The following is a 27779-nucleotide window of genomic DNA, read 5'->3' as shown; positions in this document are numbered from 1 at the left end:
TTACCCTGGCCATACTTTTGATACTTTTCAATTCTATTTTGTTGTTTCATTTTTAAAATGTGCTGGTCATGATTAGCTTTGTGACTTCATGAAGCAGTAAAACATCCTGACTTGCCATTTACAAAGCACTGAGTTGGGGAGGCATCAGTCTCAAAGTTCTATTAGCAGCAGAAGTGGACTGGCTAATATAAGGCAAAGGGAATGTATTGGAAGAAGGTCAGAAACTATCGTAGAAGCACAAGGAAGGCTGCAGAACCAGGCTTGGAAATGGACAAAGTGCCGAGGGCGGGAAAGAAGGATCTAGAGGGAGGTCAGGTCAGCTGGCTGTTACCTCTGCCAGTCTGCGCATGGTGGGAATGGATAGGTTTCTATGGTGCTGGTCAGGCAGTCTGGCTTCTGGGTTTACAGTAGGGGAGCTCCCAAAAGGAAGTGGCTGTGCTGTTGGAAAGGGGGCTGGATACCCAGCAGCCGAAGAAAAATAAAGTCTACCAAAGGAAACAGGACATGGGCACATAAAAAGATATCTCACCTTGAGTGGCATCCTTGCATGGCTGTCAGTCTAGGCACGAGTGCTCATGTCTGGCTCGTGGACTTCTCATATGCTAAATTCTTTTTTTTTTTTTTTTTGAGACGGAGTTTCGCTCTTGTTACCCAGGCTGGAGTAACAATGGCACGATCTCGGCTCACCGCAACCTCTGCCTCCTGGGTTCAAGCAATTCTGCTGCCTCAGCCTCCCAAGTAGCTGGGACTACAGGCACGCACCACGACCCCCAGCTAATTTTTGTATTTTTAGTAGAGATGGGGTTTCACCTTGTTGACCAGGATGGTCTCGATCCTTGACCTTGTGATCCACCCGCCTCGGCCTCCCAAAGTGCCGGGATTACAGGCGTGAGCCACTGCGCCTGGCCTCACATGCTAAATTCTACATTCAGAAACCAGTCTGCCATAGGTGTTGAAATCAAATGCCTCCAAAAGATCCCAGGCTCTGTCCTAATTAAAAAATTTTAAATGTAGAAAAAGCCTTGTCGCTGGGCGCGGTGGCTCACGCCTATAATCCCAGCACATTGGGAGGCCGAGGCGGGCGGATCACGATGTCAAGAGATTGAGACCATTCCTGGCCAACATGGTGAAACCCCGTCTCTACTAAAAAATACAAAAATTAGCTGGGCGTGGTGGGGTGCGCCTGTAGTCCCAGCTACTCGGGAGGCTGAGGCAGGAAAATTGCTTGAACCCGGGAGGCGGAGGTTGCAGTGAGCTGAGATTGTGCCACTGCACTCCAGCCTGGTGCCTGGCAACAGAGCAAGACTCTTGTCTCAAAAAAAAAAAAAAAAAAAAAAAAGCCTTGTCAGGGCCAGGCGCGGTGGCTCACCCCTGTAATCCCAGCACTTTGGGAGGCCAAGGCGGGCGGATCATGAGGGCAAGAGATGGAGACCATCCTCACCAACATGGTGAAACCCTGTCTCTACTAAAAAATATAAAAATATTAGCTGGCTGTGGTGGTACACATCTGTAGTCCCAGCTACTCAGGAGGCTGAGGCAGAAGAATTGCTTGAACCTGGGAGGTGGAGGTTGCAGTGAGCCAAGATTGCACCACTGCACTTCCAGCCTGGCTACAGAGCGAGACTCGGTCTCAAAAAAAAAAAAGAAAAGGAAAAAAAACCTTGTCAGCTGGGTGTGGTAGCTCACATATGCAACCCTAGAAGTTTGGGAGGCCAAGACAGGAGGATTACTTGAGGCCAGGAGTTCAAGACCAGCCTGGACAACATAGCAAGACCCCATCTGTACAAGAAATAAAAAAGTGTAGTCAGGTGTGGTGACATGTGCCCGTAGTCCTAGCTACTCAGGAGGCTGAGGCAGAAGAATTGATTGAGCCTAGGAGTTTGAGACTACAGTGAGCTGTGATGGCACGGCTGCATTTCAGCCTGTGCAACAGGGCAAGACCTCGTCTCTTAAAAAAAAAAAAAAAAGTTGGCTGGGTGCAGTGGCTCACACCTGTAATGTAAGAGGCCAAGGCAGGTGGATCACCAGAGGTCAGGAGGTCGAGACCAGCCTGGCCAACATGGTGAAACCCTGTCTCTACTAAAAATACAAAAAATTAGCCAGACGTGGTGGCGGGCGTCTGTAATCCCAGCTACTGGGGAGGCTGGGGAAAGAGAGATTGCGGTGAGCCGAGACCATGCCATTGCACTCTAGCCTGGGCAACAGGAGCGAGACTCCATCTCAAAAAAAAAAAAAAGTCAGTTGCAAAATATATGTGTTAACGTAACATTAAGGGGAAAATTAGGATGCAAAATTGTATATATATTTACAACTATATATTTTGTACACACATACACAGAAAGACTTGAAGGAAATATACCATAGTGTTAACAGTGGTTGTTTTTGGGGGTCGAAGAACTAAAGGAGGTTTTTTTTTTCCTAGTGCTTTTCTCACTTTTTGAAATGTTCTGGTTCTGAAATAAGATGAAAAATCGAAAACATGTCATGAGTTGTGTTTCCATTTGTGTTTGGAAAATCAGTCTTCTTCCTGTCATAGCATCTCACTGGGGACAGTAGGTGTCAAGTGCAGAGCTGGCAGGAAGGAGTACAGTGTGAAGGCTCAGAGGAGAACTCTGTGAGGTCACAGCTGCCTCTGCCCCATGTTTCCAGTAAGCCAGCACTGTCTGCCAGCCCTGCAAGTCCTGTGCCACCAGTAAAGTTGTGAAGTGTCCAGGTGACTCTGGGGTGACCAGCTCTGGTTGTCACGACAGTTGGAGGTGGGTGAAGTCAGGGGAGGGGCAGCTGACTCAGCTTCAAGCCCCAGTAACCGACACATGGGCACAGAGTGGGTCTGAGGTGGAGCACACATTTCTTTTTGACGCCTGTTTTTTCCCCTTGTTCCTGTTAGCAGGCTGCGGCGGGGAACTAAGGTGGCCACAGCAGGAAGTAGGACTGTCTCCCATAGAGTCTGCCTCCCCAGCTCAGCAACAGAGGAGGAAGTGGAGTCTGGATTGAGCCCCAAGATAAGGAACATGCAGCAGCTGAAGAGAGAGATTAGAATAAACAGCTGTGCCCCCAGGAGAACGAGCTCCACATTCCACTCTTTGACCCCACCCCCAATTCCCACTTCTCCCAAGTGCCTTTCTGCACTCCACCCCCATCCACGCACACCCAGTGTTCCCACCCGCTCCAGGGGCCTCCCCTCCAGTATTGGCTCAGCTCCCTTGGAGCCGCCTTCCTTCTCCCAGGCCCCTGACCCAGGCTCTGGAGCTGCTCTCCAGCTGTCTGGAAGGAGTGAGTTCTCAGGACAGGTGGCCCGGAGGCGGATGGAAAGGGGCCTCTTCCAGGGCTGGACTCCACCTGCCCGGCTGGGCCACCCTCAGACTCTCCCCTGGGCCGCTCCAGGAAGGCCTGGGAACGCAAGAGGGCCAGGCCATGGTGGCGAGTCTGGGGAAGCCGAGGGAGGACCTGGGACACAGGGAGGAGACAGTGCCATGGTCCTGGAGGCCGGGTCTGCGCACATCTGCTCAGCCTCACTGTGGGTGGGCCTTGCCCTCCAGGAGCCCACAGTCCAGTAGGGGAGACCGACAGCGGGTACCAGATGTGCCTCCTGTGGTGGTCTCTGGGCAGCTCTGGGAGGTCATGCTTCATCATAGTGTTTAGGGGTACCCCCAGCTTCAGAGAACCCCCGCAGAAGGCTCCATATCTCCTGAGGCTTCAAGTCACTGCCCCAAACACCCCATATTACTTTTTAGACATACTACCCTGGGATTTAAAATTTAAGAGAAGGAGGAGATAGTTCCATCTCCTGGAGCTGGACCAAGCCCTCAGGCCACCACAAGTATAATGAGCACCCCTTCCTCTGTGCTACCCCCATGCCAGCTCCAACCTGACCGGCAAGACCCGGCTGGACCTGGGCACCGAGGGGCTTTGGGGCAGCGCTGGTTTACCACGTGTCCCTCCATATGCTGAAGATATAGGCCTCCACGGACACAACTTCTGTATTCCTGAGCTTGAGTATGGCCTGCCTCTGTCCTGGGTACACAGAGCAGACGGATGGGTGTTTACCTCAGGTACCTTGGACACCTTTGTCCTTGGTGGGAGAATGGTTGAAATAAGGAGGCATGCTGGATTCCAGAGGCTGCCCATTGTTCTGGCTGTTTGTGGGGAGGGCACCCCCATCCATCCCCAGTGCCCAGTGAGAAGGCAGTTTTTTTTTTCTTCAAGATGTAATTTAGTTCTTATTGCCCAGGCTGGAGTGCAGTGGTGTGATCTTGGCTCACTGCAACCTCCGCCTCCCAGGTTCAAGCAATTCTTCTGCCTCAGCCTCCCAAGTAGCTGGGATTACAGGCATGCACCACTGTGCCTGGCTAATTTTGTATTTTTAGTAGAGACAGGTTTCACCATGTTGGTCAGGCTGGTCTCGAACACCTGACCTCAGGTGATCTGCTTGCCTCAGCCTCCCAAAGTGCTGGGATTACAGGCGTGAACCACCGCACCCAGCCCCAGTGAGAGTATGTGTGGGAATCTCACTCCCCTCTTAGTCTCTAATTGCTGGCAACCTGGCATGGTCCCACATCACTGTATTTAAATCCCTCCCTTGAGATTCCCAAGGCCCTCTAATGTCCCACATCTTTAACAGACTCCTGGACAGGTCTCTTCTGTAGCCACTGACAGCCAGCAGATTCAATAAATGCATGCTAATAATGGCCAGGACTAGCTACATAATTTGCAGGACCCGTGTTCAAAAATTATTAAGAATTTTAAAGCTGAGTGTGGTGGCTCATGCCTGTAATACCACCACTTTGGGAGGCAAAGGCAGGAGGATCTCTTCAGGCCAAGAGCTCGAGACCAGCCTGGGCAACACAGTGAGACCCTGTATACAAAAAAAAAGAAATCATAAAATTAAAAAATAAAGTAGCTGGTGGTGCCTGCCTGTACTCCTAGCTACTCAGCAGGCTGAGGTGAATCACTTGGACTCAGGAGTTCAAGGCTGCAGTGAGCTATGATCATGCCACTGCACTCCTACAGTCTGGACAACAGAGTGAGACCCTGTCTCTTAAAAAAAAAGTTTCAGCCGGGAGCAGTGACTCACACCTGTAATCCCAGCACTTAGGGAGGCTAAGGTGGGTGGATCATGAGGTCAAGAAATCAAGACCATCCGGGCCAACATAGTGAAACCCCGTCTCTACTAAAAACACAAAAATTAGCCAGGCGTGGTGGTGCATGCCTGCAGTCACAGCTCATGGGGAGGCTAAGGCAGAAGAATCGCCTGAACCCAGGAGGCAGAGGTTGCAGTGAGCCAAGATCACACCACTGCCCTCTAGCCTGGCCACAGAGCAAGACTCTGTCTCAAAAAAAAAAAAATTAACCAAGTTTGGGACCCCTCCTGAGCATGGGACCCTGCGTGGCTGCACAGGTCACAGGCCTATTTGGCCTTGATAATAGCAAACACAAACATGCATTGAACACTTGCTGTGTGCCAGACACTGTGCTGGGCTGGGTGCTGACCACACGTAATCTCATTCCTTCTTCTCAACAGCCCTGTTATCCCTACTGTGCAGATGAGGAAACTGAAGCTTTAGCCGCGTCATCTCCCTTGCTGAGGTCACCCCGCTCCTAAGTGCTAGAGGTGGGAACAGAACTCAGCCTGTGTGTCTCCAGATCCTGAGTTCTTACCCATGCCTCTGGGCAGCTCCAGCCTCCAGGGGCAGGGAGGTTGCTGGCAGAGGGCAGCTGCTTCCCTTGCCACCTTCTGCCATATTATGAGCAGGAAGGAAGATGAGGAAAGAAACAGCAGCTGACAGGGTGACAACAGTGACTGTGGTGGTGAGAGTGGCCAACCCAGCAGAGGCAACGGGCAGAGACAAAAATGAGATGGGCACAGGAATTGTCTGAGCTGGAGGCAGCTGATAGACAGCACAGCTGTGCTGTCCACCCCTCGCCCAGCGTGGTCATCACCAAACCCACTCCTCTCTCTCCCCTGATGGCACCTCCAGCTCTGCCTCTCTCTTCCTCTTTATGGGCACGGTTTCCTCTCCCCAGCTCTCTCTTCCACTCCCTCCCTGGCCACCCTCCACCAGGGAGGTCATCAGATCTCTTCTCCAGCTGTGTCCTCAATATTCCCTTACTTAGCACCATAGTAATAGCAGCCACGATTTAGTGAGCACCTATTACATGCCAGGCACGGTGCTAGGGACTTTACGAGTGTGTAATCTTCTCTCCACTAACCTGTAAGCAGTTATTACCCCCATTTCATAGAGAAGAAACTGAGGCTTAGAGAAGCTAAGAGATCTGTCCAGCGCTACACAGATGAGATGAGGTGAGCATTGGCGAGATTTGGGCTCTGGTGTGACACCCACGCACTTTCTGTTCTCCTTACCACCTTCCCCATAGGATGGGTTTGCCTAAGCACAGTGGTTTCCTAAGCAGGGAAGGAGATAAGCAGCTGAGAAATGGTCACTTCAAGGGAAGAATAAATTGGGTATCATGAGGGAGACAGTCACCTTTGGCCTCATTTGGGATTAAGTGGGAATGGATCCAGGGGTGTCTTTTTTTTTTTTTTTTTTAAAGATGGGATTTCTCCATGATGGCCAGGCTGGTCTTGAACTCCTGACCTCAGGTGATCCACCCACCTCGGCCTCCCAAAGTGCTAGGATTACAGGCGTGAGCCACCATGCCCGGCTTCAGGGGTGTCTTAACAGCCTAGAAAGCACTCTGACACGCAGGAAGCTGGCCTAATGGAGCTGAAAGGCTGGAGACATGGATGAGTACAGGGCCTCTCATGCACACCTTTACCAGCATCTTGGCACCAAAGAATGGGCTAGGATAGGCACTAGGGGAGGTAAGACTGCTGTAACACAGACTCCAACTAGAGTGGCTTCACAAAATGGAAATTTCTCCCATACAAATCTGGGTGGGTGATCTGACCCCTTGATGATGTTGAGGACTCAAGCCCCTCCTGTGCCCTTGTGGGTGGGAGATGGTATGCCATTGTGGCTGCTGGCTCCATCAGCCAGCCAGTGGGGAGGGAAGAAAGTTACAAGAAACAGAAGGCAAAAATAAAAATAAAAAATAAAAAAAGTCCGGGCGTGGTGGCTCATGCCTGTAATTCCAGCACTTGGGAGGCTGAGGTAGGTGGATCACAAGTTCAGGAGATCGATACCATCCTGGCCAACATGGTGAAACCCTGTCTCAAAAAATAAAAAAAAAAAAGAGAGGGCACTTCCCTTCCTTTTCAGAACATGACCTCACAGTTGCCAGATGACATCCCTTTGGTCACCAGCTGGTCACATGCCACACTTAGCTGACAGGGAGTCTGGGAAAAATATGTAGTGGAGCTTCTAGGACCAAAGGTACAAGAAGGGAAAGTGGATTTTAGGGGCAGTTGACAATCTTTGCCATGAGCTGTAGATGAGAACGGGCTGGGGAGCCTGCGTCATGTAGGCCTTCCTATGAGAACCTGCTGGGAGAAGAATGTTTCCAGATGGACTTCTTTTTGTGAGGGGCCTAGAGCAGAGGCGGGCCAGAACCCCCTTCACTAATGCCCTCACACTGGACTCCCTCGCCTCTGGTCAAAGGTGGAGGGTCTGATTCTCCCTCGCCCTGACCAGAGGCCCCTTGGAGGTCATCATGGAGCCCTTCTCACAGGAGCACCCTATAGAATCAGGGTAAGGTTCATTGAGGAGCACCGAATTTGCCCTGTGGGGGAGTCTGTGCCGTTCTTTGATGAAGCAGAGGGTCATGTCCCCATCCCTTTGAGAGGTCATTGAGAAGGTCAAATGTGCTGTGAGCGGGGTTGAGGCAGGGAGGTCAAGGTTTGTCAAAAATAGAGGAAAGGGTTTATTTTCAGAATATGACCTAACAGTTGGTAGATGGCTTATCCCTTTGATCACCAGTTGGTCACATGTCACAGTTAGCTAACAGGGAGTTTGAGGAACGTATATAGCAGAGCTCTTCTCTGGAGATGGGAATCTCCACGTGGCTAGAGGCTGACAGGCAGCCTTGTGGGTCCAGTGTTGACTCATTCATTCACTCCCTCATTGACTCGCTCATCCGCTCAGGGTCTATTTATTTATTTATTTATTTATTTTTGAGATGGAGTTTCGCTCTTGTTACCCAGGCTGGAGTGCAATAGCATGATCTCAGCTCACCGCAACCTCCGCCTCCTGGGTTCAGGCAATTCTCCTGCCTCAGCCTCCTCAGTAGCTGGGACCTTTACAGGCACGCGCCACCATGCCCAGCTAATTTTTTGTATTTTTAGTAGAGACGGGGTTTCACCATGTTGACCAGGATGGTCTCTATCTCTTGACCTCGTGATCCACCCGCCTTGGCCTCCCAAAGTGCTGGGATTATAGGCTTGAGCCACTGTGCCCAGCCCTATTTTTATTTTTTGAGACAGAATCTCGCTCTGTCACCCAGGCTAGAGTGCAATGGCATGATCTTGGCTCACTGCAACCTCCGCCTCCCAGGTTCAAGTGATTCTCCTGCCTCAGCTTCCCGAGTAGCTGGGACTACAGGTACGCGCCACCAATTTTTGTAATTTTTGTATTTTTTACTAATAGAGATGAGGTTTCACCATGTTGGCTAGAATAGTCTTGATCTCTTGACCTTGTGATCCGCCCACCTCAGCCTCCCAAAGTGCTGGGATTACAGGTGTGAGCCACTGCACCCAGCCTCTGTGTTTATTAAGTGGATACCATGGATACACCAGGCACCATGTTCAGTGTGTGTGAAAGAGGAAGGAACAAGACAGGCCCAGTTCCTTACCTCTTGTAGCTTATAAGCCCTCATTTTCCCCAGTTCCTTTTCTGCCTCCCTGGGGAGGAGAGACCAGGCCATCACAGCTCTGAGAGAGCCACCCTTGTGAGTCAGAGCTCAGAAGGCCCTAAGGGAGCCTGTGAACACATGTGACAGGCCCTCACCTTGGAGCCCACCATTGTGGGACAGCCCGGGTGCAGGATGCACCAGGGTCCTGGAGGGGAGGGTGGGGGAGCAGGCATTGGAGGTGCACTTTCACTTCCCTCTCACACCAGGGTGGAATCTGATTTTTCTCGGTTGGTGAGGTTTCTGACTTCTTCTGTGAGCTGAGGGGAGATGTCCTCACTCAACCCCTTCTCCAATTCTAGCTGTCCCTCCAGTTTTCCAGGTTGGAAGGGATCTCTCCTTCCCATTCTTCCCATTACCCATGGCCCCAGGTCACCAACTGCACCTCTTTGCTCCAGGAAAGAAGGTGGTGCAGCAGTTGGAAATCTCTATAAAAACACTTCCTCTGTGAGGCCGTGGTCTCTAAGGCTTCTCCCTGGGACTTAGCTTCCTGAGCCCCTCTTGGCCTTGCTGAAAGAGAGGCCCCTTGCCCTGGCCTCCTCGGAGAACTGCCGGGCTCCCTGTTTCCTGTCAGTTAGATCCCAGACCTTCTGTCTGCCTGTGTGCAAGCCCTGCTCTCTTCCTGCCTGAATTTCATTTCATTTCATATCATTTCATTTCATATTTCATTTTTTGAGATGGAGTCTCACTCTGTCCCCAAAGCCAGAGTGCAGTGGTTTGATGTCAGCTCACTGCAACCTCACCACCCGGAGTCAAGTGATTGCCCTGTCTCAGTCTCCCGAGTAGCTGGGATTACAGGTGCCTACCACCAGGCCTGGGTAATTTGTATTTTTAGTAGAGACGGGGTTTTACCATGTTGTCCAGGCTGGTCTCGAACTCCTGACCTCAGGTGATCCACCCGCCTCAGCCTCCCAAAGTGCTGTGATTACCAGCGTGAGCCATCACGCCTGGCCTGCTTGCCTAGACTTCCAAGTGGCCCCAGCCTCCCAACATCACTTCATGCTCTCCTGCTACTGAACAGTGCCGGTGCATGCCTAAGGAGAGGGATCCTCCTCATCATTGAGGGAGGACTGAGAGCCCCACAAGATGCTGGCCCTCCTTCCATGTCACTGGAGGCACATAAGCCTTTCTGCCTCTTCCACACACCAGCCTTGATATCCAGGTGAATTCTTAACCTCTCTGTGCTTTAGTGTCCTTATCTGTAAACTGGGGATAATAATAGTATCCACCAGGCTGGGCAAGGTGGCTCACGCCTGTAATCCCAGCACTTTGGGAGGCCGCAGTGGGCAGATCATGAGGTCAAGAGATCAAGACCATCCTGGCCAACATGGTGAAACCCTGTCTCTACTAAAAATACAAAAATTAGCTGGGCATGGTGGCACACGCCTGTAGTCCCAGCTACTTGGGAAGTTGAGGCAGCAGAATCACTTGAACCTGGGAAGCAGAGGTTGCAGTGAGCCGAGATCATGCCACTGCACTCCAGCCTGGTGACAGAGCAAGACTGTCTTAAAAAAAAAATAGCACCCACCATACAGGGCTATTAGGAGAATTACATGAGTTGTTAGGAGGCTTTATGCACATACTCAAAACAGTGCCTGGCCCTAGTAAGTGTATGTGTTAGGTTGTTATTATGACACAGGTATTTGCCTGATATAAATACTGGCAAAACTTTTAAGCCCCAATGCTAGTATATCAACCCAGGGATCTAGGCCAAATAAAAAAATAAAACCTTCAGAGTCAGTCTTAACCTACAGATGCCCCCATTGCACAGTTAAGATAGTCAGTGGGCGGGCCAGGGCCCTGCTTGCATCCTGTATTTGTTGCTTTTAGTGTTGGATTCTGTACTTACTGGGTGTTCAATAGATGATGGGTGGTGGATAGATGAGTAGATGCAGACTGGCATTCACAGGTACCCAGAGGATACGGCTGCCTTCATTATTACAATGTTTAAACTACCAGTTCTCACTGTTCTCACTACTTATGTTCTGTACAGTCACCACAAACACTGAATTGGTGGATACTGGCCCATTACACAGAGGGGAAACACAGGGTTAGGTCTCTGTGAGCCATGAGTCACAAGACTTTCATAAACTAGTCAAGGCATAACTTTGTCTTCTGTGTGTTTCTATTTAAAGACATCTTTTTGAATATATATTATTGACTCATTAACATTGAACTTGGCCCACAGCACGATAATTCATGACCAAACGAACCTGATCTAATGTATTTTCTCTGTAAGGCACATATAGTCATCTCGTACTGAGAAACATTTGCCAGCACATCAGCCCTAGGCTTGGGGGACATTTTAAACAAGGAAATCAATAAAAAGACCAGCAATGCAGAAAAGGTGGCACTAAGTAGGCTGTGACAAGGACACCTGTTTTTGTTGTTTTTGTTTGCTGTGTTGTTTGTTTGCGGTGTCTCGCTCTTGCCCAGGCTGGAGCACAATGGCGCAATCTCCACCTGCTGGGTTCAAGCATTTCTCCTGCCTCAGCCTTCTGAGTAGCTGGGATTACAGGTATGCACACTATGCCTGGCCAATTTTTGTATTTTTAGTAGAGACGAGGTTTCTCCATGTTGGTCAGGCTTGTCTCAAACTCTCAACCTCAGGTGATCCGCCCGACTCAGCCTCCCAAAGTGCTGGGATTACAAGCGTGAGCCACCACGCCCGGCCTGACAAGGACGCTTGTTTACATTATGGGAGCTGCAACAGGCAGAGTGCTGCCCTGTCCCACCTCAGCTGGGAACATGCAGAGCCATGAAAAATTTGAGTCACCCAACGTGCATGTTCTGTGAAAGACGACAAAGCAACTCAAGTATTGATTTCAGGGTCACAAATATTAGCAAGGAGGAAAATTCACAAATACAGGCTCCATGAATAATGAGGCTTGACTGTACCTCTACATGGTGCCCCTCTTAGTCCTGTCCCCCCACAATCCAGCCATCTGCGGATCCACTGCCTGGCACAGCATGGGGCCTCCAGCACCCTGAGCCAGCTCTTAGGCCAGCGCCATTCCACTTGTTGAGTCTCCCATATCCCTCCTGGGGGTATAAATGTTGCTGCCGTGGCAGAGCAGTGAGGAAGCCCTGCCCTGCCACCCTTCCCCTTCCCCTACCTCCCCACCACACGTGGGGCCTCCCTTGTGAGCCAGACCCACGCATGCGTAAAGGAAGGCGCAGATGACATATAAGCAGAGGCCACCTGTGACTGCTTCAGGCCGAGTGATGCATCAGCACCTGGGGGAGACCCCTGGCAGTTTGGGGGAGCCTGTTTTGACCTGATCTTTATTTACCCCTCAAAGGAAGTAAATAAATAGCTCTTTATGTCTCTGTGGATGTGCCTGTACCACAGTGGATGTGCCTGCTGCACACCGTTAAAAACCATGACCCAGCCCCAGAGGAAGTGGTAATACAGCGATTATTTATTTTCCATTTATTCTTACATCTCCTCCCCACCTCCATCGCTACGCTTTTTGTGCGTGCTGAGAGGTTTTCTTTAGCAGCCTGGGATTCAATCATTTGTTCATTCATTTCTTCATTCACTCATTCCAATGTGTACTGAACCATCATAGGGCTAGATGCTGGTAAATATGAATGATGCTATTGGAGAAAGTGAGATTGGGAGACGGTGCTTTGGCCTGTGGGTTCAGGCCAACTTGGATTCCGATCCTTGGGATTGTTTCCTGGCAAGATGATCGTGGATCTCTCTCAGCAGAATCATGGGCAAACTTCAGCCTTCTAAAACTCAGTCTGCAAATTGGGATCATACCATCTCATCTCACAGAACCGTTTCCAGGATTAAAAACAGAGCAGTGATTTGCCCATGGTCAGCACTTAACATGTGTTACTTGCTTCCTTTAAGCCAGCAAGGTGGGGAAAAAGTTTGGAATTTCCCCTCTGCCCCTGCTCCCTGTGGCTGCCAGCCTCCTTCAGCCCTTTATGGATTACTGTGCTTTTTTTCTGAGATGGAGTTTTGCTCTTGTTGCCCAGGCTGGAGTGCAATGACATAATCTTGGCTCACTGCTGCAACGTCCACCTTCCAGGTTCAAGGGATTCTCCTGCCACATCCTCCCCGGTAGCTGGGAATACAGGTGCCCACCACCACGCCCGGCTGATATTGTGTATTTTTAGTAGAGACACGTCTTGACTATTTGGGTCAGGATGGTCTCAAACTCCTGACCTCAGGTAATCCACCTGCCTCAGTCTCCCAAAGTGCTGAGATTATAGGCATGAGCCACTGCGCCTGACTACTGTGCATTTCTAAAGCTCAGAGACTGTTAGAGGCTTCCCAGGGCCTGCAAAATCAAATCCACCTTCTCTTGATGTTCTGGTTCTCCGAGGATCTGGGCTCAACTCATCATTCCAGGCCTTTACCCACAATGAACCTTTATAACCCTCTCCCTGCTACCTAGATCTGAGAGATCCTGGGGTGTTCCTGCTTCCATTGCTTTATGCACACTGTCCCCCTTCCTGGAATGCCCCTTATCCTACCCCCATCCACCCCTCTCCATCCAAACTTGACCAGTCTTCAAGGCTCATTTTAAATCCACTTAGCTCCTCCTTCCACGTACCTCCTCCTAGTGTGTGTTATGTGTGGATAACATAACTCATATATTATTGTCCTTACTAGACTAGGAGCTCCTTGAGGACAGGCTTTGTGTCTCATTGGTTTCCACCCTTCTCTCATTCATTCAGCACATGTGAAGGATGACTGCTCTGTGGCTGATGCCTTTGGGACCATCCTTGTTTCTCCAATGCTGCTCATCACTGCATAGGATATTCTCTTAGGAAAACGTGGTCCAACAAATGAGTGAGGGGAAACAGAACAGAAGATGGCAAATGCTAGTCACCCTTATTCACAGATCCCTAGTGGATGCCTGGAACGGCAGATAGCACCAGACTCTCTGTATATTATGTTTATTCCTATATGTACATACCAATGATAAAGTTTAATGTATACATTACATACAGTAAGAAATTAACCACGATGACTAATAATAAAATAGAACAGCTATAATTATATATTGTAATAAAAGTTGTGTGAATGTGGTCTCTCTCTTTCTCTCTCTCAAAATATCTTTTTGTACTGCACAACGGGTGACTGAAACCAAAGAAAGTGAAACTGTGGGCCGGGCACCGTGGCTCACTCCTGTAATCCCAACACTTTGGGAGGCCAATGCAGGCACATCACCTGAGGTTGGGAGTTTGAGATCAGCCTGACCAACATGGAGAAACCCCGTCTCTACTAAAAATACAAAATTAGCTGGGCATGGTGGCGCGTGCCTGTAATCCCAGCTACTCGGGAGGCTGAGGCAGGAGAATTGCCTGAACCCAGGAGGCGGAGGTTGCGGTGAGCCGAGATCACGCCATTGCACTCCAGCCTGGGTAACAAGAGCGAAACTCCGTCTCAAAAAAAAAAAAAAGTTATTGATGAACAGTATTCTATGATCCTATTTTATTTTATTTTAATTTATTTATTTATTTTTGAGACGGAGTTTCGCTCTTGTTACCCAGGCTGGAGTGCAATGGCGTGATCTCGGCTCACCGCAACCTCCGCCTCCTGGGTTCAGGCAATTCTCCTGCCTCAGCCTCCCGAGTAGCTGGGATTACAGGCACGCGCCACCATGCCCAACTAATTTTTTGTATTTTTAGTAGAGACGGGTTTCACCATGTTGACCAGGATGGACTTGATCTCTTGACCTCGTGATCCACCCACCTCAGCCTCCCAAAGTGCTGGGATTACAGGCTTGAGCCACCACGCCCAGCCAATAACTTTTTTTTTTTTTTACAAAGTTAGGATCATTTTGCATGCCCGGTGTTATAGTTCCTCTGTGTGTGTGTGTGTGTGTGTGTGTGTGTGTGTGTGTGTGTGTGTTTTTCAAGACAGAGTGTTTCTCTGTCACTCAGGCTGGAGTGTAGTGGTGTGACCTCAGCTCACTGCAACCTCCACCTCCCAGGTTCAAGCAATTCTCCTGCCTCAGCCTCCTGAGTAGCTGGTACTACAGAGGCACACCTCCACACCTGGCTAATTTTTTATATTTTTAGTAGAGATGGGGACCACCATGTTGACTAGGCTGGTCTTGAACTCCTTACCTCAAGTGATCTGCCTGCCTCAGCCTCCCAAATTGTTGGAATTATAGGCATGAGCCACCTTGCCCAGCCCATCTTGTTTTTTAAATAGAATTTATGTAAATCTCCAAGCCTAAGATTTTTTTTGAGACTGAGTCTCACTCTTGTCACCCAGGCTGGAGTGCAGTGATGCAATCTCGGCTCACTGCAACCTCTACCTCCTGGGTTCAAGCTATTCTCCTGCCTCATCCTCCTGAGTAGCCTCCCAAAGTGCTGTGTGTCTTGGCCTCCCAAAGTGCTGTGATTACAGATGTGAGCCACTGCACCCAGCCACATTTTATTATTAAAATATAAAATATTATATCGTTAAAATATAAAATCTTATTATTTTGGAAAAATTTAAAATTTCCAGCCTTTGCCTTCTACCCATACAACATTTTAATAAACTATTTTTTGTTTGTCAAGATATAGATTTCTTGATTGCCTGTGTCATAGTCCATGCATATTCTACTCAGTCATTTCACTATTTCCATAGACGGTTCTGTTTTGGGCTAGGTCCGTGAGACAAAATGCCTGCCTTCTGGAGCTCACAGGCTTGTTGAGACCCCACAACCTGACCAGTTTCCACTTAGTGCAATAAATGGCAGTAGTGGATCTTGTGCTGGGTGCAATGGAAGCTTGCAGGGCGTGGGGTGGTTGGGGGTGCAGTCTCCACAGATGGCTTTGTGGAGACAAGGCATTTTTGCAGTGGATCTTGAAGGACAAGCAAGAAGTCCCACAAGCAGAGGCCAGAGGTCTGAGGTCTGAGTGGAGAACTGCCAGCAGCCATGTGACTCCTTATCAGCCAGCTCCCCTCATTCTGTAGTTTGTTTCTGCTTTTCCTTTAGAGATGACAGATTCTGCGAACAAGAGCTCCAGTTGTTTATCAGGGGCCCTGCCAGGCCCTAAGTGCCAGGGGCTCCCACTCCCTGCTAGAGAGGCTGTGGGCCCCTGATTAGGGAGGCAGCTGAGGCAGGGGACCATGGGCACTGCAGGCGGGAGCACTGGCAGGCCACAGTGAGGGGCAGAGGTGAAGACCTGCAGGATAGGAGCAGGATGCCGTGCCAGGGAGAGGCAGGGCAAGGGACAGAAACAGACCTTGTCCCTCTGTGCTTCCAGGACATGCCCCTGCCCTTCTCTGCTTGGTGAGGTGCTAGTCTATCAAGGCCCCTTCAGATGGCGCTCCTCTGTGACTCCATTTATCTAGAGCTTCCCCATAGCATCATTCAGCATCAATTTTTCTCCTTTGCCCACTTAGCAGGTTGAGAGTGCGAACTCTGGAATGTTGGATGTTGTAGTTGAGAGTGCAAACTCTGAATCAAGAATAGTAATAACAGGACAGGCGCAGTGGCTCACGCCTGTAATCCCAGAACTTTGGGAGGCCGAGGCGGGTGGATCACTTGAGGTCAGCAGTTTGAGAACAGCCTGGCCAACATGGTGAAACCCTGTCTACTAAAAATACAAAAATTAGCTCGGCATGATGGTGGATGCCTGTGATCCCAGTTACTCAGGAGGCTGAGGCAGGAGATCTGCTTGAAGCCGGGAGGTGGAGGTTTCAGTGAGCCGAGATGGAGTCAGTGCACTCCAGCCTGGGCAATAACTGTCTTTAAAAAAAAAGTAATCAATAGTAATAGCAGCTAACATTTATCAAGCATTTACCATATGCTAGGCACTGTTGCATGTTGTGAATCTACTTTCTCACTTAATACTTCCCAGCTGTCTGTGAGGTAGGAATTATTATTATCCCATGTTGCGGAAGACGAAACTGAAGGACAGAGAGATTAGTAAACTTGAATTATCACAGCAGAGATTCAAACTCCTGTCTGAGTTGCAATTTCCTCATTTATAACACAAAGATGAAAATAATATATTTTTATGTTGGCCAAAAGATACAAAATTTCAGCTAGATGGGAGGAGTAAGTTCATGAGACCTATTGTACAACATAGTGACTATGGTTAATGCAAACATATTGTGGCCAGGCGCGGTGGCTCATGCCTGTAATCCCAGCACTTTGAGAAGCCAAGGTGGGCAGATCACCTAAGGTCAGGAGTTCAAGACCAGCCTGGTCAACATGGTGAAATTCCGTTTCTACTAAAATACAAAAATTTGCTGGGTGTTGTGGCACACATCTGTAACCCCAGCTACTCTGGAGGCTGAGGCAGGAGAATCACTTGAATCCAGGAAACGGAGCTTGCAGTGAGCCAAGATTGTGTCATTGTACTCCAGCCTGAGTGACAGAGTAAAACTCTGTCTCAAAAAATAAATAAATAAATAAAATAAAAACATATTGTATATGTGAAAACCTCTAAGTGCAGTGTTTATGTTCTCACCACACACACACACACACACACACAAAATGTGAAGCAATGCATATGTTAATTAGCTTGATTTAGTTATTCCACAGTATATACATATTTCAGAATATCACACTATACACCATAAATATGAACAATTTTTTTGAGATGACCAAGTTCATTAGGGGTCCCACATCAGCCCTAAACAGGCTATAGGACCAGGATTAGCAGGTAGAGGCTCCATTACCCAGAAAACAAGACCAGGATCAGCAGGTAGAGGCTTCAGGAAGGAAAGTTTTGGCTCAGTAGGTCAAGGAATGTTCTAGTGGTCAGAAATGATCAGTAATAGAACAGGCTGTGAGAGGGGGTTATGTTCCCATTTCCAAAAGTAGGTAAGAAGAGCTTAGCCAGGTGCGGTGGCTCACGCCTATAATCCCAGCACTTTGGGAGGCCAAGGTGGTGGATCACAAGGTCAAGAGATCGAGACCATCCTGGTCAACAAGGTGAAACCCCGTCTCTACTAAAAATACAAAAATTAGCTGGGCATGGTGGTGCACGCCTGTAGTCCCAGCTACTTGGGAGGCTAAGGCAGGAGATTTGCTTGAACCCAGGAAGCGGAGGTTGCAGTGAGCTGAGATCGTGCCATTGCACTCCAGCCTGGGTAACAACAGCGAAACTCTGTCTCAAAAAAAAAAAAAAGAAGAAGAGCTTGGATTCATCTGTCTCAGGATAGCATATAATGAATCTGGTAGAAGCTTGGATGAATATATATGTACAGCTCCATTTAGTTCCAGGTCATACTATGCATGAGAAGAAAAAAGAATTTTGTCGGCCAGGCGCGGTGGCTCAAGCCTGTAATCCCAGCACTTTGGGAGGCAGAGGCAGGTGGATCACAAGGTCAAGAGATTGAGACCATCCTGGTCAACATGGTGAAACCCCGTCTCTACTAAAAATACAAAAATTAGCTGGGCATGCTGGCGCCTGCCTATAATCCCAGCTACTCAGGAGGCTGAGGCAGGAGAATTGCCTGAACCCAGGAGGAGGAGGTTGTGGTGAGCTGAGATTGCGCCATTGCACTCCAGCCTGGGTAACAAGAGCGAAACAACTCTGTCTCAAAAAAAAAAAAGGATTTTCTGCAAATATCTTGTAATGTACATAATTCCACACTACACTCATTTTAATAGCCAACAACCACCAAGGGCATAAGCAGAATTCCAGCATGTAGAAATCACAAGTTTCAGAACTCCTTTACTCATCACTTGATTTTATTATGTATTTATTTGAGACAGAATCTTACTCTGTCTCCCAGCTGGAGCAGTGGCACCATCTTGGCTCACTACAACCTCTGCCTCCTGGGTTCAAGTGATTCTCTTGCCACAGCCTCCTGAGTAGCTGGGATTACAGTCATGCACCAATACTCCCGGCTAATTTTTTTGGTTTTGTTTTATATTTTTATTTTATTTTTGATACAGTGTCTCACTCTTTTGCCCAGGCTGGAGTGAAGTGGTGCAATCTTGGCTCACTGCAACCTCCACCAACTCCCCACCAGCCCCAGGTTCAAGCGATTCTCCTGCCTCAGCCTCCGAGTAGCTGGGATTACAGGTGCCTGCCACCACGCATGGCTAATGTTTATATTTTTAGTAGAGATGGGGTTTCACCATATTGGCCAGCCTGGACTCAAACTCCTGACCTCAGGTGATCCACCCATCTCTGCCTCCCAGAGTGCTAAGATTACAGGTGTGAGCCACCATGCTGGGCACACCTAGCTAATTTTTTGTGTTTTTAGGAGGCCCTCCTCGGCCTCCCAAAGTGCTGGGATAACAGGCATCAGCTGTCGTGCCTGACCTCACTCATCACTTTAATTCAGTGTCCAGACATGGGCTCCAGGAACTTAATAGGGTTGCAGAAAGTTTAGCACAAGAGCCACAGGGCTGGACAATGGACTCCCCTTGCCTATTTTTTATTTTGATATAATTTCAGACTGAAAGAAAAATCATAAGAATTGTACAAAAATTCTCATAGTGTTCACACAGATTCTCCAAACGTTAACATTTTAACACATTTGCTTTATCATTCTATCTTCTATCTATTTCTATCTTATGTATATACGGTATATTCTTTGATAAGTTGCAGTCATAATGTCCCTCACCCCTAAATACTTCAGTGTGCATTCTTAGAAGAAGGTCTTCTCTTATACAGTCTCCATAGAATTATAAAAACCGGGAAACTGACAGTGACATGTCTAACCTGTAGATCTTATTCAAATTCACATTTCTCCCAACATTGTGCTTTGCAGAAATGAAAACCAAGTCCCAGATCATGGGTCATATTCAGTTGTTCTGTCTCCCAAGTTTTGTTTAACCTGAAATGATTCCTTCGTTTTTCTTTGTCTTCCACGACATCAACATTCTTAAAGAGTGGGCAAAGAAGTCTAAGCAAAGTCTTAAAAATGAAGTAATGCCACCAGGCGTGGATCACTTGAAGTTGGGAGTTCGAGACCAGCCTGACCAACATGGAGAAACTGCACCTCTACTGAAAATACAAAATTAGCCGGGCATAGTGGCACATGTCTGTAATCCCAGCTACTTGGGAAGCTGAGGCAGGAGAACCACTTGAACCCAGGAGGTGGAGGTTTCGGTGAGCCAAGATGGCAACAGTGTACTCCAGCCTGGGCAACAAGAGCAAAACTCTGTCTCAAAGAAAAAAAAAAAAAGAGTTAATGGTGGCTCATGCCTGTAATCCCAACACTTTGCAAAGTGGAGGCAGGTGGATTGCTTAAGTCCAGTAGTTCGAGACCAGTCTGGGTAACATGATGAAATCCCATCTTGACAAAAAATACAAAAATTACCTGGGTGTGGTGGCACGTGCCTGTAGGTCTAGCTACTCAGGAGGCTGAGGTGGAAGGATCACTGGAGTCTGGGGATTGGAGGCTGCAGTGAGCTGGGATCACACCACTGCATTCCAGGCTGGGCAACAGAGCAAGACCCTGTCTCAAAAAAAAAAAAAAAAAAAAAAAAGGAGAAAAAAAGAGCTAAGACTGGGAGAAAGTTTTCATATGACTCTCCAAGTTTCTCTGGTTTATTTGTCAAGAATGATTTCCCTGTTCGAGAGTTCAAGACGCCACAGTAGTTCCATGCTGCTCATCACAGATAATCTAAACACCCCTTGTGTTCATGTCCTAGAGACAGCTATGACAAAGTACTGTAAACTGGGTGGTTTCAAACCACAGAAGTGTATTCTCCCACAGTGTGGAGGCCAGATGCCCAAAACTATGGTGTCAGCAGGTCCATGCTCCCTCAGAAGCCTTTAGTGGAGGATCCTTCTTTGTCTCTTCCAGCTTCTGTTAGACCCAGGTGTCCCTTGGCTTATAGCTAGATCACTCCAATACTTGGCTCTGTGGTCATGGGGCATATTCCCTCTTTCTCTTCTCAAAGGACACCAGTTATATGGGATTCAGGGCCCACCCTACTCCAGCATGACCTCATCTGAACTAATTATGTCTGCAGCGCCTCTATTTCCAAATAAGGCCATATTCTGAAATACTGGGGGATTCGCAATTCAACATATCTTTTGGGGGACACAATTCAAGCCATAATGCTTCCCTTTCATCTTTCCCACCCAATCCTGTATTTCATCCTATGTGATCCCTCTGCTCCAACTGCAGTCATCCTCCAGGGATACCTGCTGTCTCCCAGATGCTCGCAGTGTTCTTCCAGCCTTCTCCACGCCCCTCTGCTCCTCCTGACCCCTCCCTTTTTAACTATGTTAATCATGCTAACTTTCACTTACTTGGCCCTTATTATGTGCTGGGTACTGTTCTAAACTCTTACACACAATGTTCCTGTAACCCTGTTTGACAGGGACCGTCATGCTTCCCCATTTGACAGATGAGGAAATGCAGGCATGAAAAGGCCACCTTGATCAAGACCTTACCACGAGATGATCCTATGACATTTTCCTGGTATTTCCTCTTTGCTCTCAGTCTTTGTAGGTTTCTGTAGAAGGGAGCTCAGTGCCAGTGAGTGCTGCCATTGGTGGCCTCCCACTCTGAGATTTTCAGGACTTGAGAGTACCCCCTCCCTCCACTGCCTCAGTTTACACCCATCTATTCATGGCTGTATGCATTTGCAGGAGGAGGGCCTAGTAGTGTCCTTCCAGGCTTTGTACTCTGCGTCTTCGGTTCTGGGGCGGTGGAGGGAGGAGGATTTGGGTCCTTAATGTTCGCTGCTTCCTTCCTTCCTTCCCGCCAGAGCAACTAACTAACCCTTTGTATCTCACACCATGCCTGAGTTTCTCCAGTTATGGCCCAGTATGTCAAAGGTATCATCTCCTGTGGAGTGTGTCAAAAATACATAATCCCAAACCCCGCTCCAGACCTCCTGAATCAGAATTTCTGGTGGAGTGACCAGGGCTTGCCTCTTTAATAAATTCCCAGTTAGTCAGGGCTGTGGCTCATGCCTATAATCTCAGCATTTTGGGAGGCTGGCACAGGAAGATTGCTGGAGGCCAGAAGTTTGAGACCAGCTTAGGCAACAAAGTGAGATCCTGTGTCTACAAATAATTTTTAAAAATTAGCCAGGTGGCCGGGCACGGTGGCTCACGCCTGTAATCCTAGCACTTTGGGAGGCCGAGGTGGGTGGATCACCTGAGGTCAGGAGATCAAGACCAGCTTGGCCATTATGGTGAAACCCCATCTTTAAAAAAAAAAATTAGCCAGGCATGGCAGCCTAGGTAATCACTGTGGTCCTAGCTACTTGGGTGGCTGAGGCAGGAGAATTGCTTGAGTCCAGGAGTTTGAGGCTGCAGTGAGCTGTGATTGCACCAACATACTCCAGCCTGGGTGACAGAGTGAGATTCTGTCTCAGTCAATCAATCAGTCAATGTAAATTCATTCATTCATTCCTTCATTCACTCCGACTCCCAGTTATTCTTTTTTTTTTTTCTTGAGACAGAGTCTTGCTCTGTTGCCCAGGCTGGAGTGCAGTAGTGCAATCTCGGCTCACTGCAATCTCCACCTCCCGGGTTCAAGCAATTCTCCGGCCTCAGCCTCCTGAGTAGCTGGGATTACAGGCGGGCACCACCATGCCCAGCTAATCTCTTTGTATTTTTAGAAGAGATGGGATTTCACCATGTTGGCCAGGCTGATCTCGAACTCCTGACCTTGTGATCCACCCACCTCAGCCTCCTAAAGTGCTGGGATTACAGACACGAGCCACCCACCACGCCCGGCCCACTCCCAGTTATTCTTACAGGTTCGAGAATCACTTTTGAAAGCCCTCATTGGATCCGAGTCACGATGCCTAAAAAAAAAAAGGAAGCCCTCATTGGATGCTTGTGAAATGGCCGATGGATTGACTGCTCAGATGAACCTCTGCAGTGTTTCTCTGGAGGACTGATCAAGAGGAAATAACATTTCATCTCAGTTTTCACAGGTCAATTTTCCTGAGAAACTAAAACTGCTCTGAAAAACAGTCTCTTTAGAAAAAAGAAGACTATTGCCTATAAAGGAACTAAAGAACGTTGTGAGGCTTGGAACCTGGAACCTCCTCAGTGCTGATGGCAGCGATGTCACCTTCAGTATGAGAAGGTCTCTGAGCAGTTCCCAACCTATCTGACTCCTGCTGACCTTACCCAAGCTCTGAGAGCTTGGGGGTGACAGAAGACAGTTGCTCTACCCCACAGAGGAGCACATCTGTTTCCCCAGTCCCCCATTCAGCCACCTGAAATCATTCACAGTTTTCCTGTCAGTTAACCCGGCCCCGCTGCAGTGTGGGAAGGGGCCCCACTAGATGGGGTGGGGCCATGTTTCATTTACTGTCGGGCCTGGTGTCTTTCCTTGGGCCTCTGCTGAACAGGTGCAGGCCGAGGCAGCTGGGTGAAATGAGGACATTCTTCCTCTCCCTTCCTCTCTCCTCTCCCTCCAACTCCCTCCCCCAACCCAGCCACATGAAGCCACATTCCATTTCGTCCCCCTCATTCAAAAGCTTCACTCCCCACTCTGTCCTCCATGCTGCGAAGGGTGATGCCCCAGGGCCAGGGACACAGTTATGGAAAAGTGGAAGGCAGTGGGTTTCTACTGCCCGCCTCCCTTTCTGTTTTATTTAGAGGGGTGTGGAGAGATGAAAGTGGTGTCATGAGAAGAGAGGGAGGGCTCTTCCAGGTACTACCTCAGTCCCTGACTGTGCCTACAGCCTCTGGCTCACAAAAGAAACCACTTCTGAAGTTCATAACAGTCCCCTTCAGGGCTGAGGCCTTCTTGTCCTCTAGGAGAATGAACATGGGGGTGCCTGAGGGATGAAGAAATCAGACCCAAATCCACATTCTAGAACAAAGGTTTCCAAGCTTAGCCTGCACCTGCATTCCTCGGAGGGCTTGTTAAACACCCAATGCTGAGAGATTCTGATTCAGTAGGACTGAGTGGGGCCCAAGAATCTGCATTTCTAAGTTGTTGATGCTGCTTATACTAGTATAGGGACCACACTTTCAGAATCTCTATTCTAGGGCTCCCCTTAAGCCCCTTGTTTTTGTTTGTTGTTTGTTTTGAGACAGGATCGCTCTATCGCTCAGGTTGGAGTGCAGTGGCGAAATCTTGGCTCACTGAAACCTCCTCCTGGGTTCAAGCAATCTTCCCACCTTAGGCTCCTGAGTAGCTGGGACTACAGGTGTGCACCACCATGCCCGGCTAATTTTTTAATTTAATTTTATTTTTTTGAGACGGGGTATCACTCTTATTGCCCAGCTGGAGAACAATGGTGAGATCTGGGCTCACTGCAGCCTCCGCCTCCCAGTTTCAAGGGATTCTCCTGCCTCAGCCTCCAGAGTAGCGGGGATTACAGGCACCCACCACCATGCCTGGCTAATTTTTGTATTTTCAGTAGAGACAGAGTTTCACCACGTTGGCCAGGCTTGTCTTGAATTCCTGATCTCAGGTGATCCATCAGCCTCAGCGTCCCAAAGTGCTGGAATTACAGACATGAGCCACCGCACCCAGCCCAATTTTTGTATTTTTTGTAAAAATGGGGTTTCATCATGTTGCCCAGGCTGGTCTTGAACTCCTGGGCTCAGACAATCTGACGCCTTGGGCTCCCAAAGTGCTGAGGTTATATTACAGGCGTGAGTCACCGCCCCCAACCTCCCCTTAAGGTTTCTGATAAGTAGGCCTGGCCTACGCACAGCTGAGAGAAGAGCTGTCTGCTCAAGGAAGTTCAGCCTCCAGCAGTGACCCTTATCACTCAGGCTCCAATCACAGCCCTTCCCCCTTGTAGTTCTGTATGGCTTAGTTACATTTGGATGGGACTCTGGCTTAAGAGAAGAAGACAGAAAGAAGACCCTGTCTGTCTGCATGTTCCCTATCCCCATGGGCAGCCCCCCTCCAAGCGACACCTCCTGCCATCTTGAACCTTTTGTTTCTATAGCTCCTTTCCTGCCCGTTGTAAGGAAAGAGATTCCCCTGTGTTCCCTGAAGTTTACCTTTCTACTATATCCTGTGGAATAGGCAGTGGTGACTTGAGAGGGATCCACCATGATGTAATAAGAAACTGCTCAACTAGAAATAGGAAAATCCCAGTACTTTGGGAGGCCAAGGCAGGTGGATTGCCTGAGGTCAGAAGTTCAAGACTAGCCTGACCAACATAGTGAAACCCCCGTCTCTACTAAAAAAATACAAAAAATTAGCCCAGCTCAGTGGCTCAAGCCTGTAATCCCAGCACTTTGGGAGGCTGAGGCAGGTGGATCGCCTGAGGTCAAGAGTTCCAGACTAGCCTGACCAATATAGTGAAACCCCGCCTCTACTAAAAAAAAATACAAAAAATTAGCTGGATGTGGTGGCAGGTGCCTGTAATTCCAGCTATCAAGAGACTGAGCCAGGAAAATCACTTGAACCCGGTAGGTAGAGGTTGTGGTGTGCTGAGATCAGGCCATTACACTCCAGCCTGGGCAACAAGAGCGGCGGGGGGAGGAAATGTTCCTGCTTCTGTAAAAACAACCAACCATAAAACCATGAACGAGTATATACATAAGTATTTACATGCACATAGACCCTTTCCAGAACAATCAACAGCAGTTAGCTCTATTGGGAGATTTCAGTAGGCTAGACTATTTCACTGTTTATTTTCTCTAATCTTATACTTTAACAAGCCCATCTTACTTTGTAATTAAAAACCAGCCTACTGCTGGGCGCAATGGCGCATGTCTGTAGTCCCAGCTACTTGGGAGGCTGAGGTGGGAGGACTGCTTGAGCCCAGCAGTTCTGGGCAATCGGGTATCCGCACTAAGTTCGTCATCAATATGGTGACCTCCCGGGAGCAGGGGACCACCAGGTGAACCAGCCCAGGTTGGAAACGGAGCAGATGAAAACTCCTGTGCTGATCAGTAGTGGGATCGCGCCTGTGAATAATCACTGCACTCCAGCCTGGGCAACATAGCAAGACCCCGTCTCTAAAAAAAAAATTTTTTAATTACTTTGTAACAGGTTGAGTGCAGTGGCTCATGCCTGTAATCCCAGCACTTTGGAGGCCGAGTTGGGTGGATCATGAGGTCAGGAGATCCAGACCATCCTGGCCAACCTGGTGAAACCCTGTCTCTACTAAAATACAAAAAATTAGCAGGGTGTGGTGATGTGCGCCTGTAGTCCCAGCTACTCCGGAGGCTGAGGCAGGAGAATCGCTTGAACCCAGGAGGCGGAGGTTGCAGTGAGACGAGATCGTGCCACTGTACTCCAACCTAGCATCAGAGCAAGATCCCATCTCAAAAAAAAACCAATGGACTACAGGTAAAAGAAAATGATGCAGCTCTGGGATGCTGCACACTGAGCAGTTGGCAGTGGGGAGTAGGGGCTGAGGCTGAGGGTTCTGTCACTTTATACATACACACTCTGGACTGTTTGAATTTGTCTCGAGAGGCCGGGTGTGGTGGCTCACGCCTGTAATCCCAGCACTTTGGGAGGCCGAGGCGGGTGGATCACGAGGTCAAGAGATCAAGTCCATCCTGGTCAACATGGTGAAACCTCGTCTCTACTAAAAATGCAAAAATTAGCTGGGCATGGTGGCACAGGCCTGTAATCCCAGCTACTCGGGAGGCTGAGGAAGGAGAATTGCCTGAACCCAGGAGGCAGAGGTTGTGGTGAGCCGAGATTGTGCCATTGCACTCCAGCCTGGGTGACGAGCGAAACTCCATCTCAAAAAAAAAAAAATGGAATTTGTCTCAAGAGGCACTATTTATTTATTTTGAGATGGAGCTTTGCTCTTGTTGCCCAGGCTGGAGGGCAGTGGCACGATCTCGGCTTACTGCAACCTCTACCTCCTGGGTTTAAGTGATTCTCTTACCTCTTATGTATCTTTTACCTCTTTTTTTTTCCTTTTTTTTAAATTCTTTTCTGGTTATCTTTTGGGTCCAGATATCTCTTACCTCTTACCACCTGAGTAGCTGTGTTTACAGGCACCCACCACCACACTCAGCTAATTTTTGTAGAGATGGGGTTTCACCATATTGGCTGATCTCAAACTCCTGACCTCAAGTGGTGCACCCGCCTTGACCTCCCAAAATGCTGGGATTACAGGTGTGAGTCACCGTGCCTAGCCAAGAGGTACTACTATGTTTTAAATTTTAAAAATAAGGTAGAGATATAGACAATAAAGGAAACAGAACAGCCTCCTCTCTGTCTCTCTCCACTTCCCCCCAGCCCCAGGCTGGCCAACCAGCTGCTGTCCCCAGCCTTCACACCCCGCCAGCTGCTCTGCCGGCTCATTTCTTCCTGTCACCGTCAGGTTTCTTCACCCAGTGGCCTTCACCTGCTGTCTCCATTTCTTCCACAGCCACTCTTTATTTTAAAGCAACATTATGTGTTTTTGTTTGTGGATCGCCGGCCTTCCAAAAAAGAAAGAAAATCCCATAGACTTTAAAACAGCATCCGCGAGCAGCTCTCGATCCTGTCCAGCCCTTTCTGGCTCTCGCAGCACATGCGTGTCCTTTCATAATTGTAATCTGCACAAATGCTATTTTGTGTCCTGAAATTTTTTACGTCACCTAATTTTATAAGCCTGCCTATGTATGGACACAGCATCATTTCTTCTATGAATGGTACTATGGTTGCTTAGCCAGGCCCTGATTGTTAGGCCCTTGGGTGGTTTCCAATTTTTTGCTATTTATTCATTCACCATTTAACCCCCTGCATTTGGGCTCCGCCTCCTACCAGTCTTTAAAAACTGCCCTTTTAAAGGTCAGTGCTATCAGACTTCTCTCCAGTTCTACCAGCCTCTGCTCAGTCCTTGACTAAGCCCTTGTCCTGACTTCAATTAGACTTGGCCTTCCTAGCCAGCCTCACGGCCATCCACCCGCCCATCTATCAAGCTCTTGGTGAAATTCCAGCCTCCCTTCATTTCCTTTTGTCCTTTTTCTTTCTTTAATCATTTTTAAAAACAAAGACATTTTTACATTTTTGTTGTAAAAAGAAGAAAACAACCAATAAGTGTACAATATAGAAAGTAAAAACATATGTTGTTTCAATTTTTTTTTTTTTTTTTTGAGATGGAGTTTTGCTCTGTCACCCAGGCTGGAGTGCAATGGCAGTATCT

The 27779-nt window shown here is 48.5% G+C and overlaps 1 protein-coding gene across 2 annotated transcripts in view; it reads left to right on the top strand.

Annotated features, from left to right (window-relative positions):
• Positions 1-27779, top strand: part of CCND3 (cyclin D3) — a 110035-nt gene that overhangs the window by 16967 nt on the left and 65289 nt on the right. The window lies entirely within an intron of this gene.

Source organism: Callithrix jacchus, chromosome 4, assembly GCF_049354715.1.
Source record: "Callithrix jacchus isolate 240 chromosome 4, calJac240_pri, whole genome shotgun sequence".
Lineage (NCBI taxonomy): Eukaryota > Metazoa > Chordata > Mammalia > Primates > Cebidae > Callithrix > Callithrix jacchus.
Note: the sequence above shows the minus strand (reverse complement) of the source record. Positions and strands in the feature narration are given on the sequence as shown.